The sequence below is a fragment of the Vipera berus genome (assembly GCF_964194415.1).
Source record: "Vipera berus genome assembly, chromosome: 2".
In the NCBI taxonomy this organism is placed as follows: Eukaryota; Metazoa; Chordata; class Lepidosauria; order Squamata; family Viperidae; genus Vipera; species Vipera berus.
In genome coordinates this window covers 68,725,219-68,739,071 of record NC_138203.1, presented here as the reverse complement: position 1 = coordinate 68,739,071, position 13,853 = coordinate 68,725,219, and positions in this window count along the sequence as shown.

The window sequence follows — 13,853 nt, the reverse complement described above, 5'->3', positions numbered from 1 at the left end:
TTCTTTCAATGCTTATAATGTTATAATGAACATTTCTTTATACGGGAACAGTATTGATTTCTTTGAGATTGGATTTGTGTGATTCTCTAAAGTGAATCATGCATTAAAATAGCTTATTCCATTATTTTATGTCAGGATACTTAGTACTTGTAAAGTTAGGTAAAATTAGGTAAAGTTTTACTCTTTCTAACATTGCTAATATCATCAAGAGTGAATCCCAAATAAATTCTTTTAGGGCTACATATAGCAAGTGTTATACTCATATTTGAGATACTGTTTTAGTACCACTTGTCTGATGTGTGTGTTTTAATTTCTTCATATTTGTATGGCTGCTAATATTTCTTATCATTTACATCCCAAAGTTTTCACTTAAGATGGGAAGTGAAGAATAAAACTATTTGTACACAGCAAATGATATAAATAAATAAGTAAGTATGTCATCTCCAGCACTGCGGGAACAGCAATCATAGTTACTGTGTTCATTTTTTAATTTATAACAATTATATTGCTAATGAGCACACTGGATAATATTGTACTGTTACATCTTCTTAGTCCCAACACACTAGATATTCTGGGATTTTCCTGCCAGTAAATCACCTGGTGCTATGTTTCATAATTCTTGACTTCAAAATGTACATTAATTTAGAAGCCATAGCACTTCCACAAATACAACCAAAAATATGGATCAGATATGTAGTTGACAACTTCACCATAATAAAAAAGGACCAATTAGAGAACACACACACACAGTGTCTGGTTCATCGATTGGTTATTGATGAACACCCATCAATAACATTTTTAAAGGAATCCAGTTTCCTAGAGAAGAAGAAAACAACAACTCACTACCCTTCTTGGACATCCTGATCAGCAGAGTCCACAATGGCAAACTAGAAATGCAAGTCTACAGAAAAACCACCCATACTATCCAGGTGCTCCACTATCAAAGCAACAGCCCAATCTCCCACAAGAGAAGCTGTGTAAGGACTTTATTTAAATGGGCTCAAACACACTGCAGTAACCCAGAACAGCAGAAAAAGGAAATGGAGCATCTATACAACACATTCCAACAAAATAGATACCCACGCAACTTCATCAGAAAGTCCCTGACCATTCAACTCAATACAGCACAACCAAAACAAACTTTGAAAAGAATTACACTGCCATACACCAAGAATATCTCAGAAACTGCAAATAAACTACTACAACCACATGGAGTCAGCGTAGCACACAAACCAACTAAAGCCCTTCAAAACATCCTAAGCAAACCAAAAGACCCAGCAACCCCAGAAGAAATAAAACCAGGAGCCATCTTCTACAACAGGGCTTTTCAACCTTTTCACGCATTGTACCACTTTTAGGATATGGCAACATCCGAGTACCACCAGTCGCCTAGCAAGGTGTCAAAAACTTGATGCCCCCCCCCCAAAAAAGGAAAAAAGTGATGAAGTACAGGTAGTCCTCGACTTACAACAGTTTGCTTAGTGACTGTTCGAAGTTACAATGGCACTGAAAAAAGTGCCTCCAAGACACAGCGGAGCAAGACACCTGCCTGACCGCCCGGTGGCACTCTTCCTCTTGTCCGAGGTTTTCATTGTTGTGAGCATTTCTGTTGAGGATTGGCAGCAGGGGTGGGATGGAGGGTGTTTGGTTTTTATTCCCCCCGTCTGCTGGCTAGTTGGGACACTGACCATCATAAATATGAATCAGTTGCCAAGCATCTGAATGTAAATCACAAGACCCTGGAGATGCTGCAACATTCCAGCTGATCGGTGCTTCTTCTGGGCTCAGAAGTGCCAGGATCAGCGCTGAGCTCCAGCTGGATCCTGGTGCTGATCCTGGCACTTCCGCTGAGCCCTGACAGCCCTGCATCTCCAGCCATCTCTCGCTCAGGCTTGTGCAGTGCTGCCATTCCTCTCCCCTGCTACCACTTTTCTAGGATGGTCGCATACCACCTGCCAGGTGCCAATGTACCACAGGTGGTACCCATATCACTGGTTGAAAAGCCGTGTTCTACAACATACAGTGTAAGAACTGTGACAACCAGTATGTAGGACAAACAGGCAGAAGACTGGCAGAACGCATCCACAAACACCAACTGGCAGTCAAAAGGCATGATGAAAATTCTTTAATTTCACAACATATAGACAGATTTAACCATAGTTTTAATTGGGCAAATGTGACAATCCTAGACCAGGCCAAATCCAAAAATGCCATGGAATTTCTAGAAGCCTGGCACTCTGACAAATCAGCCATCAACAGACACATAGACATTAACAACATCTATAGACTATGCAAAAGAGACAATCAATCAGCCCAAAAGAGGACACAGATTAACCCCAACTTCAGACCAATGATCAAGTAAGCAATACCCCAATCAAGAAACTGCCAATGAGCCATTAGTAAACAGCCCAACCAAAGAATCTCTAAGGCCGCCCCCACCCACAGACAGACAGGCAAGACACCAGAATACAAACTGACTGCAAACAGCACTCCTTACTAGCACTGATGATGTTACCTAGCTAGGGTAATGAAATGTCTGCAAGAAAACAAGCAAGCTCATAGAGCACCCAGAACTCCTCGTACATTTATTTCCCTGTAATGTCTATCCTTATATGGTTAATATATGAACAAATGACATTTTAAAACTCTGTGTACGTTAAGAAGTGAGACAATCAGTAAATATGTACGTGTTAAAATAATTGTTTAACATATTAAACTAATTCATCTCTGAGATTAAAGAGAATATGTATATAAAACCACACATGAAGATCTTAAGATATTCCATTATGTTATGCTTGCTTTTTCATCTTCAGGCTTTTGAATAGATATTTTTAAACATCTGTCAAATTGGAAAGGAATTCTGAAATAGCCCCAAGTTTTAAATCATTTCACAGGATGAATGAAATCCCTCTTAAAGAAAACATTAAAAGCTGCACATTGAACCAAATCTAAGATGTTTTTAAATAAGAGTTAGCACCATTAACTGGATCCCAAGGAGAAAATAAAATTAACAGTACTTTACAAATAGGTCACACAATTGTGTTCAGAATAAATTCATAGCTGGATTGTTATATTTTATATTATATTTTCTTGTTATTTGAAGAACATGTCATCATAATATCATTGTGATAATAATGGATATCTCTATAACTAAGAGTCTTTTCCACCAGATTTCAGCAGCAATACTATAGAAAGTCCAATGTATCTAGAGGACACCTGGTGATGGAAAGTTTAATTCATTCATGTCTAGCAAAACAGTCGTGGATTTACTGTGATAGTATTATTATTATTATTATTATTATTATTATTATTATTATTATTATTATTATTATTGTTGTTGTTGTTGTTGTTGTTGTTGTTGTTGTTGTTGTTTTGGAATTGCAGTCAATAGTATTAGGACCCTTGGGTGCAATCCCAAAACAACTGGTTGCACTTGAATATCATCAGCATTGACAAATTCACCATCAGCCAATTGCAAAAGGCAGCTTTGCTGGGAACAGCCTGTATCCTGTAATGACAAGAAACAATGGCTGGAAACTAATCAATGAGAGAACCAACCTAGAACTAAGAAGAAGTTTCCTGACAGTTAGAAGAATTAACCAGTTGAACAACCTTCATCCAGAAGTTGTGAATACTCCAACACTGGAAGTTTTTAAGAAGAGACTGAGTAGGGGGTTGGACTAAAAGACCTCCAAGGTCCCTTCCAACTCTGTTATTCTATATCTCTGACACCATCAAACATCAACATCTTCAGGAAGGACTTAATAATAGGTGAATAAAAATATCATATCCAATTTGAACATCTGGCTGATTACGCAATGGACCATAGTAATAAATACTCAGCAGGAAATGTAGATGAATCACAAAAGAGATGATGGAATTTATTTTATTTTTTATTTATTAGGCTTGTTTGCTTCCCATCTCACCAACATAAGACTTTTTAATTTTTAATATTATTATTGTTGTTAAGAAAATGCATTAAAAAATACAACATGCTGATTTCATTGTTAAAATTCTCCATGTTTCCAATTATACGATTGGTGTCAGTAGCAACATATCTGAGAAGGAATAGAACTCAGGAACAGGAATTTTGAATTGCTTGCAGGAAACCCCAGATTCAGTTCCTATGACTTCCACTGCAAAAATCTTAGGCAAATTAACTGCTCTGTGTTTGCGACCTTGGAGAGCAGAATTTAACTGCTAGATGTTCCAGTGGTGTGGTTCAGTATCATGTAGCTTAATAAAATATAGCAAACATTATTTGGACTTTCCAACTGGAAAATATGTGCAAACAAGATTGATTTTAACTGATGAAGCTTAAAGACAGAAATAAATCACTTAAATTCACCATGGCAGAGTAGGCATAACAGTAAACGTGTTTTTAACATCTCCTTGCAAACGGCCTGTGTACCCACATGCTTGAAAGCAGCTACCATTGTCCCAGTCTCCAAGAAAACTGCAGTTGAGTGCCTGAATGACTACAGACCTGTTGCATTAATGTCTGTAGTCATGAAATGTTTTGAAGGAATGGTTCTCCAACCATTGAATGCTCCAACACTGGAGGTTTTTAAGAAGAGACTGGACAGCCATTTGTCTGAAATGGTATAGGGTTTCCTGCCTTAGCAGGGGGTTGGACTAGATGACCTCCAAGGTCCCTTCCAACTTATTATTATTATTATTATTGTTATCTCAGGACATGCTTCCTGGATTTCGATAAACATCAATTTGCCTACAGGGGGAACAGGTCGACAGACAATGCCATAGCTACTGCTTTACACTCTGGAGCAAGTCATCTTGAGAAACCTGGAAGCTATGTCAGGATGCTTTTTGTTGATTATAGCTCAGCTTTCAGCACCATTTTGCCGAGCACTCTCATCGAGAAGCTGACTGACTTGAAATTTTCACCCTCTATCTGCAATTGGATTCAAGACTTTCTTAGGGACCAGTTACAAACAGTGAGGGTTGGCTCTGCTTTGTCCACTCCCCTGAAGCTTTGCACCAGCTCACCACAGGGCTGCGTGCTTAGCCCCTACTGTACTCTATGTACACATATGACTGTGTATCATCTGACCCATCTACTACGATAATTAAGTTCGCAGATGATACTACCATGGTGGGTCTTATTACAGGTGGGGATGAGACAGCATACAGGGTGAAGGTACAAAAACTATCCATATGGTGTTGTAACAACAACTTGCACCTGAACATTGGCAAGATGAAAGAGATGGTGCTAGACTTCCAGAGGAAAAAGGAGGAACCTGCCCCACTTTACATCGGGGAGGACTGTGTGGAGAGAGTTTCCTCCTTTAAATTTCTGGGAGTCTACCTCTGCGAAGATCTGACCTGGAAAGTTAATACAACCCAGGTGGCCAGAAAGGCCCAACAGAGACTTCACTTTCTCAGGGTCTTGCAGAAGAACAGGGTAGAACAACGGCTTATGACCCTCTTTTACCGGTCTACTGTAGAGAGCATCCTCTCGTATAGTATTGTGGTTTGGTATGCTGGTCTGACAGCCGTGGATAGGAAAGTATTACAGAGGGTAGTTAGCACAGCACAAGACATTGTGGGCTGTCCCCTGACACCACTGGATAACATCGCCAGGGCTCGCTGCCTTGGAAGAGTGAGGAAAATTCTCAGGGATGACACACACCCTGGATGGTATCTCTTTACTCTCCTACCATCGGGTAGGAGATATAGAAGTATAGCCAGCCATACTAACAGGCTGAAGAACAGCTTTTATCCATGGGCTGTTAGGCTTTTGAATGGGAAATAATTTTATAAACTTTATGCATAATTAACTTGCGAGGCCGGTGCATTGTGCAGTTAGCTCACAGGGTGTAATAAGATGGAGGGTTTGTGTCAATGTAAGTTGGGGATGGGGGCACGAAGGGAGGCTCAGCCAATCTCAATGTATACATGGTTGTACTTTGACAATAAAGGTTCATTCATTTATTTGAATCTATAGCAAATTACTACATTGGGAGCTGGCTATAAAAACAATTAATACACCATCCGAATCCTTTATTGTAACTCCTTTATTTCTTATAATTGTATATCTTATTTAGTCATTAAATTCATATCCTTTCTTTAAACCAGGAACAAAAACAGCACCTGTCTGCCTATTCTTGTATTTTATTTATTTGTTTATTTGTTTATGTATTTATTGATGTATTTATTTATTTATTTATTTATATCCCACATTTATTTTTACAAATAACTCAAGGATGCAAACATATCTGATACTCCTATTTGCCACATTTTCCTTGAAGTGGATTGGGCTGAGAGACAATGACTGATCCAAAGTCATCCAGCTGGCTTTTATGGCTAGGGAGAGACTTGAATTCATGGTCCCCCACTTTGTAGCTTGGTGTCTTATCCACTAGACCACACTGGCTCTTATTATAGTGTGTGACTGACTGACTGACTGACTGACTGACTGACTGACTGACTCTCTCTCTCTCTCTCTCTCTCTCTCTCTCTCTCTCTCTCTCTCTCTCTCTCTGTGTGTGTGTGTGTGTGTGTGTGTGTGTGTGTGCGTGTATGCATGTGACTGTGTGTGGTGTATGTATTATACAGTATAATCTTCAAAGACTTCAAGTGCTTAATATTAATGAGGATTAATTAATTAAAACATTCACAATACGAAATAATTCAGAATTCAGCAAAAACGACAAACACATATAGTATCATCCAAATTGAATCCTCTCTGGAAAAGCTCCACTTTAACTAGTTTCCTTCTAATATTTCTGCACAATGACAACTCCATGAAGTAGACTAAGCAATAAGACAATGAATTAAAATACCAAGAATTAAAATTCCCTCAATTCCTACTTACGGAATCTGAGTTTTGGCAAGCAGAAAAATCCAAATTTCTGTCTCTTCTCAGCTACTTCTAAATCCCATTAATACATTATTGTTTCAGTCACCAGCTGAGTGGACCTGAAATCATTTTTCTTCAAGTGCTATCATCATCCAACAAAGTTAGTAACGTGGTTGTTATGTGACTCTGGCTTCCCCATTGATTTTGCTTGTTGGAAGGCTGTAAAAGGTGATCACACGAACCCGGGATACTGCAATTGTCATAAATACGGCTCAGTTGCCAAGTGTCTGAATTTTGATCACATAACTATAGAGATTCTGCAATGGTCATAAGTATGAAAAATGTTCATAAGTCACTTTTTTCAGTGTCATTGCAACTTTGTTGTTGTTGTTGTTGTTAGCTGCGAAGTCGTGTCAGACCCATCGTGACCCTATGGACAACATTCCTCCAGGCCTTCCTGTCTTCTACCATCTTCTGGAGTCCATTTAAGCTCACGCCTACTGCTTCAGTGACTCCATCCAGCCACCTCATTCTCTGTCGTCCCCTTCTTCTATTGCCCTCAATCTTTCCCAGCATTAGGCTCTTCTCCAGTGAGTCCTTCCTTCTCATTAGGTGGCCAAAGTATTTGAGTTTTAGCTTCAGGATCTGGCCTTCTAAAGAGCAGTCAGGATTGATCTCCTCTAGGACTGACCGGTTTGATCGCCTTGCAGTCCAAGGGACTCGCAGGAGTCTTCTCCAGCACCATAGTTCAAAGGCATCAATTCTTTGGTGCTCAGCCTTTCTTATGGTCCAACTTTCACTGCCATACATTGCAACTGGGAAGACCATAGCCTTGACTATACGCACTTTTTTTGACAGGGTGATGTCTCTGCTTTTTAGTGTGCTGTCTAGATTTGCCATGGCTTTCCTCCCCAGGAGCAAGCATCTTTTATTTTCTTGGCTACAGTCCCCATCTGCAGTGATCTTGGAGCCCAGGAATCACTAAATGAACTGTTGTAAGTTGAGGACTACTATATACTACCAATGTCCTGTCATTAGGAGCCAACCCATAGTATTTTTAATTTGCACTTTACTGCAGACAGCTGCAATACTTCACTTGAAGAACATTGTCCTTTGCTGGACAGTTCCTCAACTCAGTTTCAGACTGGGAAAATACAAGACAACATAGAAGAAGTCTACTTTGCTACATTCTACTTTTCCTGTGCACTGCAAAGAACCTTGAGAACTTCATCTGAGTCTTCATTTTTCATTCTCTAAAAGCTTTCCTCTTTTTGGTATTCTCTGGGCTGAACATCAAAAGGTCCTGGTCTGATACTGTTCTTCAGATCATAAACAAACACTATCAAAGGAAAATATGAGTTCTCAGGCTATCAAAGAATTCTGGAGGTGAAAAATTACATCTAAAAAGACTAAGAATGTCCTTGAAGCTTTTCTTTGAATGAAAGATTCTCAGCACTGGCTAGGATTTGCTACATTTTTCAGGGTGATCCTGAAAATCTGATCTCAGATTGCTTGTGCTGTTATTCTTAGTACCTGGAAAACTGTCAACATTGAGAGACTTGTAAAACTGAATACCTTGGTTTTGATGCACACATATTATATTTACACACATGTATATATGTATACGGGACACAATGGCTCAGTGGGTTAGGACGCTGAGCTTGTCGATCAGAAGGTCGGCAGTTTGGCGCGTCGAATCCCGAGTGCCACGTAGCAGAGTGAGCGCCTGTTACGTATCCCAGCTTCTGCCAACCTAGCAGTTCGAAAGCATGTAAAAATGCAAGTAGAAAAATAGGGACCACTACGGTGGGAAGGTAACAGCTTTCCATGCGCCTTTGGCGTCTAGTCATGCCAGCCACATGACCACGGAGACATCCTCAGACAAGCGCTTGTGCTTCGGCTTTGAAACGGAGATGAGCATCGGCCCCTAGAGTTGGAAACGACTAGCACACGTGTAGGGGAACCTTTACCTTTACCTTTATATATGTATACACAACTTCAAAAATGCATTTTGAGCACTTTCTTTCCTATTTTTGTACTGCATCTAAACACAACTCAACTTATCATAGGCACACCTGTGGAATATAAAATTGCAACAGAAAAATGAAGTTATCAGTGGAGAAAACATAGCATCTTAAAGCACACCTACACTTTCTCACTATGGTATAAGTCCTGTTTGAAACTAAATGATGGATTTTTCAAAGTTTTTGTACATACATTTGAATTTAGGACTGAGATCAATGTTGGGGAATGTAGAATCTCTGCCTTATTTACAAATTAGGAATAAATCTGAAAGCTTGACAAAAATACTTCTTCACCTTATTTTATCTGAAATTTAATAATATAATCAATGGTCAAGAATAATGGAACTAGCAGGTCAAAAGTATCTGGAGGCAAGAAAAAGAAGAACTAGTAGTGGATTTTGAAGAGACTAAGATATGTTTGAGTTGAATTCTAGTTCTTTTGCAAATTTTGCAATCAAACTATATCCATCAGTTCTTGTCTTCCATCATTCCTTAGGAACCTACATGAAAAGCTCACAAATGCTTTCTAAAGGTACATCTTGCATTTCCCTGATAAACACCAAACTAATTTACTCCATAATTTCTTCATGGACTACTCTTATATTGAACATTAGAAGAGCACAAACCAAAGTATAACAAGACAAGAATAACCTTGAGTATTATTGGATGACTAATATAACAATGACAAGAACAGAAACGGAAAATATCTTTTTTTTTCCAGTTCAACCAAAGGAGACCTCAATGCTCAATCAGTGTTATTGTGATAATCATAAGGTGAGTCTGCTGGCAATAGGAGTATTATTTAGATCATTGAAATATAAAATATTTAGAAAACATTTATATAAATAAAAATATATAATTATTGCAAGAATTAAACAGGTGTGTTTAAGAGAAGAATGCTTTTAACAACTATTAATTTAGGACTTTCAGGTCACTTTTCTATAATTATGTATAGCAATGCTGAACTGTAGTTTTCACTGTACTGAATATGAGATTGTGAAGGGAACTTTTAAATAAGGATCTTCCTTTTACTATGCCAAATGCAAACTGATTCTGACATTGTGTGATCTTTCCTGCATAAAATAAGGGGGCCAAGAGGTTCAGGCATTTGCTCCAACATTAGGCTAAACAAATATTATTACAGTACAATTTTAGGTAGATGAGATTTAGTTGGCTTATTCTGAAGCCCCGGGATTCTTTTTGTTGTTGTTAACTGCGAAGTCATGTCCGACCCATCGCGACCCTATGGACAACGTTCCTCCAGGACTTCCTGTCCTCTACCATCTTCTGGAGTCCATTTAAGCTCACGCCTACTGCTTCAGTGACTCCATCCAGCCACCTCATTCTCTGTCGTCCCCTTCTTCTATTGCCCAGCATTAGGCTCTTCTCCAGTGAGTCCTTACTTCTCATTAGGTAGCCAAAGTATTTGAGTTTTAGCTTCAGAATCTGGCCTTCTAAAGAGCAGTCAGGGTTGATCTCCTCTAGGACTGACCGGTTTGATCGCCTTGCAGTCCAAGGAACTCGCAGGAGCCTTCTCCAGCACCATAGTTCAAAGGCCTCAAATCTTTGGCGCTCAGCCTTTTTTATGGTCCAACTTTCACTGCCATACATTGCAACTGGGAAGACCATAGCCTTGACTATACGCACTTTTGTTGACAGGGTGATATCTCTGCTTTTTAGTGTGCTGTTTAGATTTGCCATGGCTTTCCTCCTGAGGAGCAAGCATCTTTTAATTTCTTGGCTACAGTCCCCATCTGCAGTGATCTTGGAGCCCAGGAAAATAAAATCTGTCACTACCTCCATTTCTTCCCCATCTATTTGCCAGGAATTGAGAGGGCCAGATGCTATGATCTTGGTTTTCTTAATGTTAAGTTTCAACCCAAGTTTTGCACTCTCCTTCTTCACCCGCAACAAGAGGCTCTTTAGTTCTTCTTCACTTTCTGCCATTAGAATGGTATCATCTGCATATCTTAGGTTGTTGATATTTCTCCCGGCAATCTTAACTCCAACTTTTGATTCATCTAGCCCTGCCTTTCTCATGATGTGCTCTGCATATAAGTTAAGTAGGCAGGGCGACAGTATACAGCCTTGCCGGACTCCTTTCCCAATTTTGAACCAATCAGTGGATCCATGTCCAGTTCTCACTGTTGCTTCTTGGCCCACATATAGGTTTCTCAAGAGACAAATAAGATGGTCTGTTATGCCCATCTCTTTAAGAACTTGCCACAGTTTGTTATGATCCACACAATCAAAGGCTTTAGCATAGTCAATGAAGCAGAAGTAGATGTTTTTCTGGAACTCTCTAGCTTTCTCCATGATCCAGCGTATGTTGGCAATTTGATCTCTAGTTCCTCTGCCTCTTCGAAATCCTGCCTGTACTTCTGGTAGTTCTCGATCCACATACTGCTGGAGTCTAGCTTGTAGAATTTTAAGCATAACTTTACTAGCATGAGAAATGAGTGCTATGGTGCGATAGTTTGAACATTCTTTGTCACTGCCTTTCTTTGGAATTGGAATGTAAACTGATCTTTTCCAATCCTGTGGCCACTGTTGAGTTTTCCAAATTTGCTGACAAATTGAGTGTAGCACTTTTACTGCATCGTCTTTTAAGATTTTGAATAGCTCAGCTGGAATACTGTCACCTCCACTAGCTTTGTTGTTGCACAGCTTTTCTAAGGCCCAATTCACTTCACATTCTAAGATGTCTGGCTCGAGGTCAGTGACCGCCTCATTGTGATTATCAGGGACGTTAAGCTCATTCTTGTATAGTTCTTCTGTGTAATTTTGCCACCTCTTCCTAATCTCTTCTGCCTCTGTTAGGTCCCTGCCATTTTATCATGCCCATTTTTGCATGAAACGTTCCCTTCATCTCTCCAATTTTCTTGAAAAGATCTCTGGTCCTCCCTATTCTATTGTTTTCTTCTATTTCTTTGCACTGTTCATTTAAGAAGGCATTCTTATCTCTTCTAGCTATTCTCTGGAATTCTGCATTCAATTGGGCGTATCTTTCTTTGTCTCCCTTGCCTTTCACTTCCCTCCTTTCCTCAGCTATTTGCAAATCTTCCTCAGACAGCCATTTTGCTTTCTTGCTTTGGGATGGTTTTGGTTGCTACCTGTTCTACAATGTTGCGAACCTCTGTCCATAGTTCTTCAGGCACTCTGTCTATCAGATCTAATTCCTTAAATCTATTTGTCACCTCTGCTGTATATGCAAAATGGATATGATTTAATTCATACCTGAGTGGCCTAGCGCTTTTCCCTACTTTCTTCAGTTTAAGCCTAAACTTTGCAATGAGAAGCTCATGGTCTGAGCCACAGTCAGCTCCTGGTCTTGTTTTTACTGACTGTATAGAGCTTCTCCATCTTTGGCTGCAGAGCATGTAGTCAATCTGATTTCTGTGTTGACTGTCTGGTGATGTCCATGTGTAGAGCCGTCTCTTGTGTTGTTGGAAAAGAGTGTTTGCTATGACCATCGTATTCTCTTGACAAAATTCTATCAGCCTGTGCCCTGCTTCATTTTGTACTCCAAGGCCAAACTTGCCTGTTATTCTGGTTATCTTTTGGCTTCCTACTTTAGCATTCTAATCCCCATGATGATGGTGACATCATTTTTTGGTGTTAATTCTATAAGGTGCTGTAGGGCTTCATAGAACTGGTCAATTTCATCCTCTTCAGCACTGGTGGTTGGGGTATAGACTTGGATTACTGTGATATTGAATGGTTTGCCTTGGATTCGAACTGAGATCATTCTGTCATTTTGAGGATTGTATCCCAGTATTGTTTTTCCTACTCTTTTATTGACTATGAAGGCTACTCTATTTCTTCTGAGGGATTCTTGCCCGCAGTAGTATACCTGATGGTCATCTGAATTAAATTCACCCATTCCTGTCCATTTTAGTTTGCTGATACCTAAGATGTCAATGTTCAGTCTTGTCATCTCTTGTTTGACCACGTCCAGCTTTCCTTGATTCATCGATCTTACATTCCAGGTTCCTATGGAGAAAGAATCTTTACAGCATCAGACTTTCCTTTCACCACCAGACACATCCACAGCTGAGCGTCCTTTTGGCTTTGGCCCAGTCGCTTCATTCTTTCTGGCGCTACTAGTACTAGCCCTCTGCTCTTCCCCAGTAGCATATTGGACACCTTTTGACCTGAGGGGCTCATCTTCCAGCGTCATATCGTTTTGCCTTTTGGTACTGTCCATAGGGTTTTCATGGCAAAGATACTGGAGTGGTTTGCCATTTCCTTCTCCAGTGGATCACGTTTTGTCAGAACTCTCTGCTATGACCTTTCCATCTTGGGTGGCCCTGCACGGCATAGCTCATAGCTTCATTGAATTACGCAAGCCCCTTCACCATGACAAGGCAGTAATCCATGAAGGGGCAGGATTCTTTACTAGCTTTTTAAAAAAGGATGCTTGCAATTAGTTCAGATTCTTCTTTTGTTCAATAAAATTTTGTGATGTAAATGAGTGTTTCTTAACCATGACAACTTTAAAAAGTCTGGAGTTCAACTCCCAGAATTCTTTAGCCAGCATGCGAGTTGAAGTCTTAAAGTTGCTGAGGTTGATAAACACTGATATAAATAGTTGTGTGTTCATGAGTGAATCAAACTGCATGTAGAGTTCTGAGTACAGCTACACTGTGTTTTCATTTGGAGAAGCTGATAGGCTGTAATGTCATGTCTGATTTCCAGAGTCTCTTGGTGTCTGCACCAGCCTTTTCAGTACCTGCCTTAAGTATTCTGCACTAGCCTTTGGGGAAGTCAGGCTTCCCAGCTAAAACTTAGCAGAAGTAACTCAGACACTTAGCACGGCACAGCTAGATAAGAATGTGTATTAAGTTGAACACACTTTAAGTCAGTGTTTATCAACCTCATCCACTTGAAAATGTGTGGACTTCACCTTCCAGTATTGCTAAGCACATTGATTTGAGCTTTAGATTGTAAGCTGCCCTGAGTCTTCAGAGAAGGGCGGGATATAAATGGGATTTTAAAAAAAATCCCCA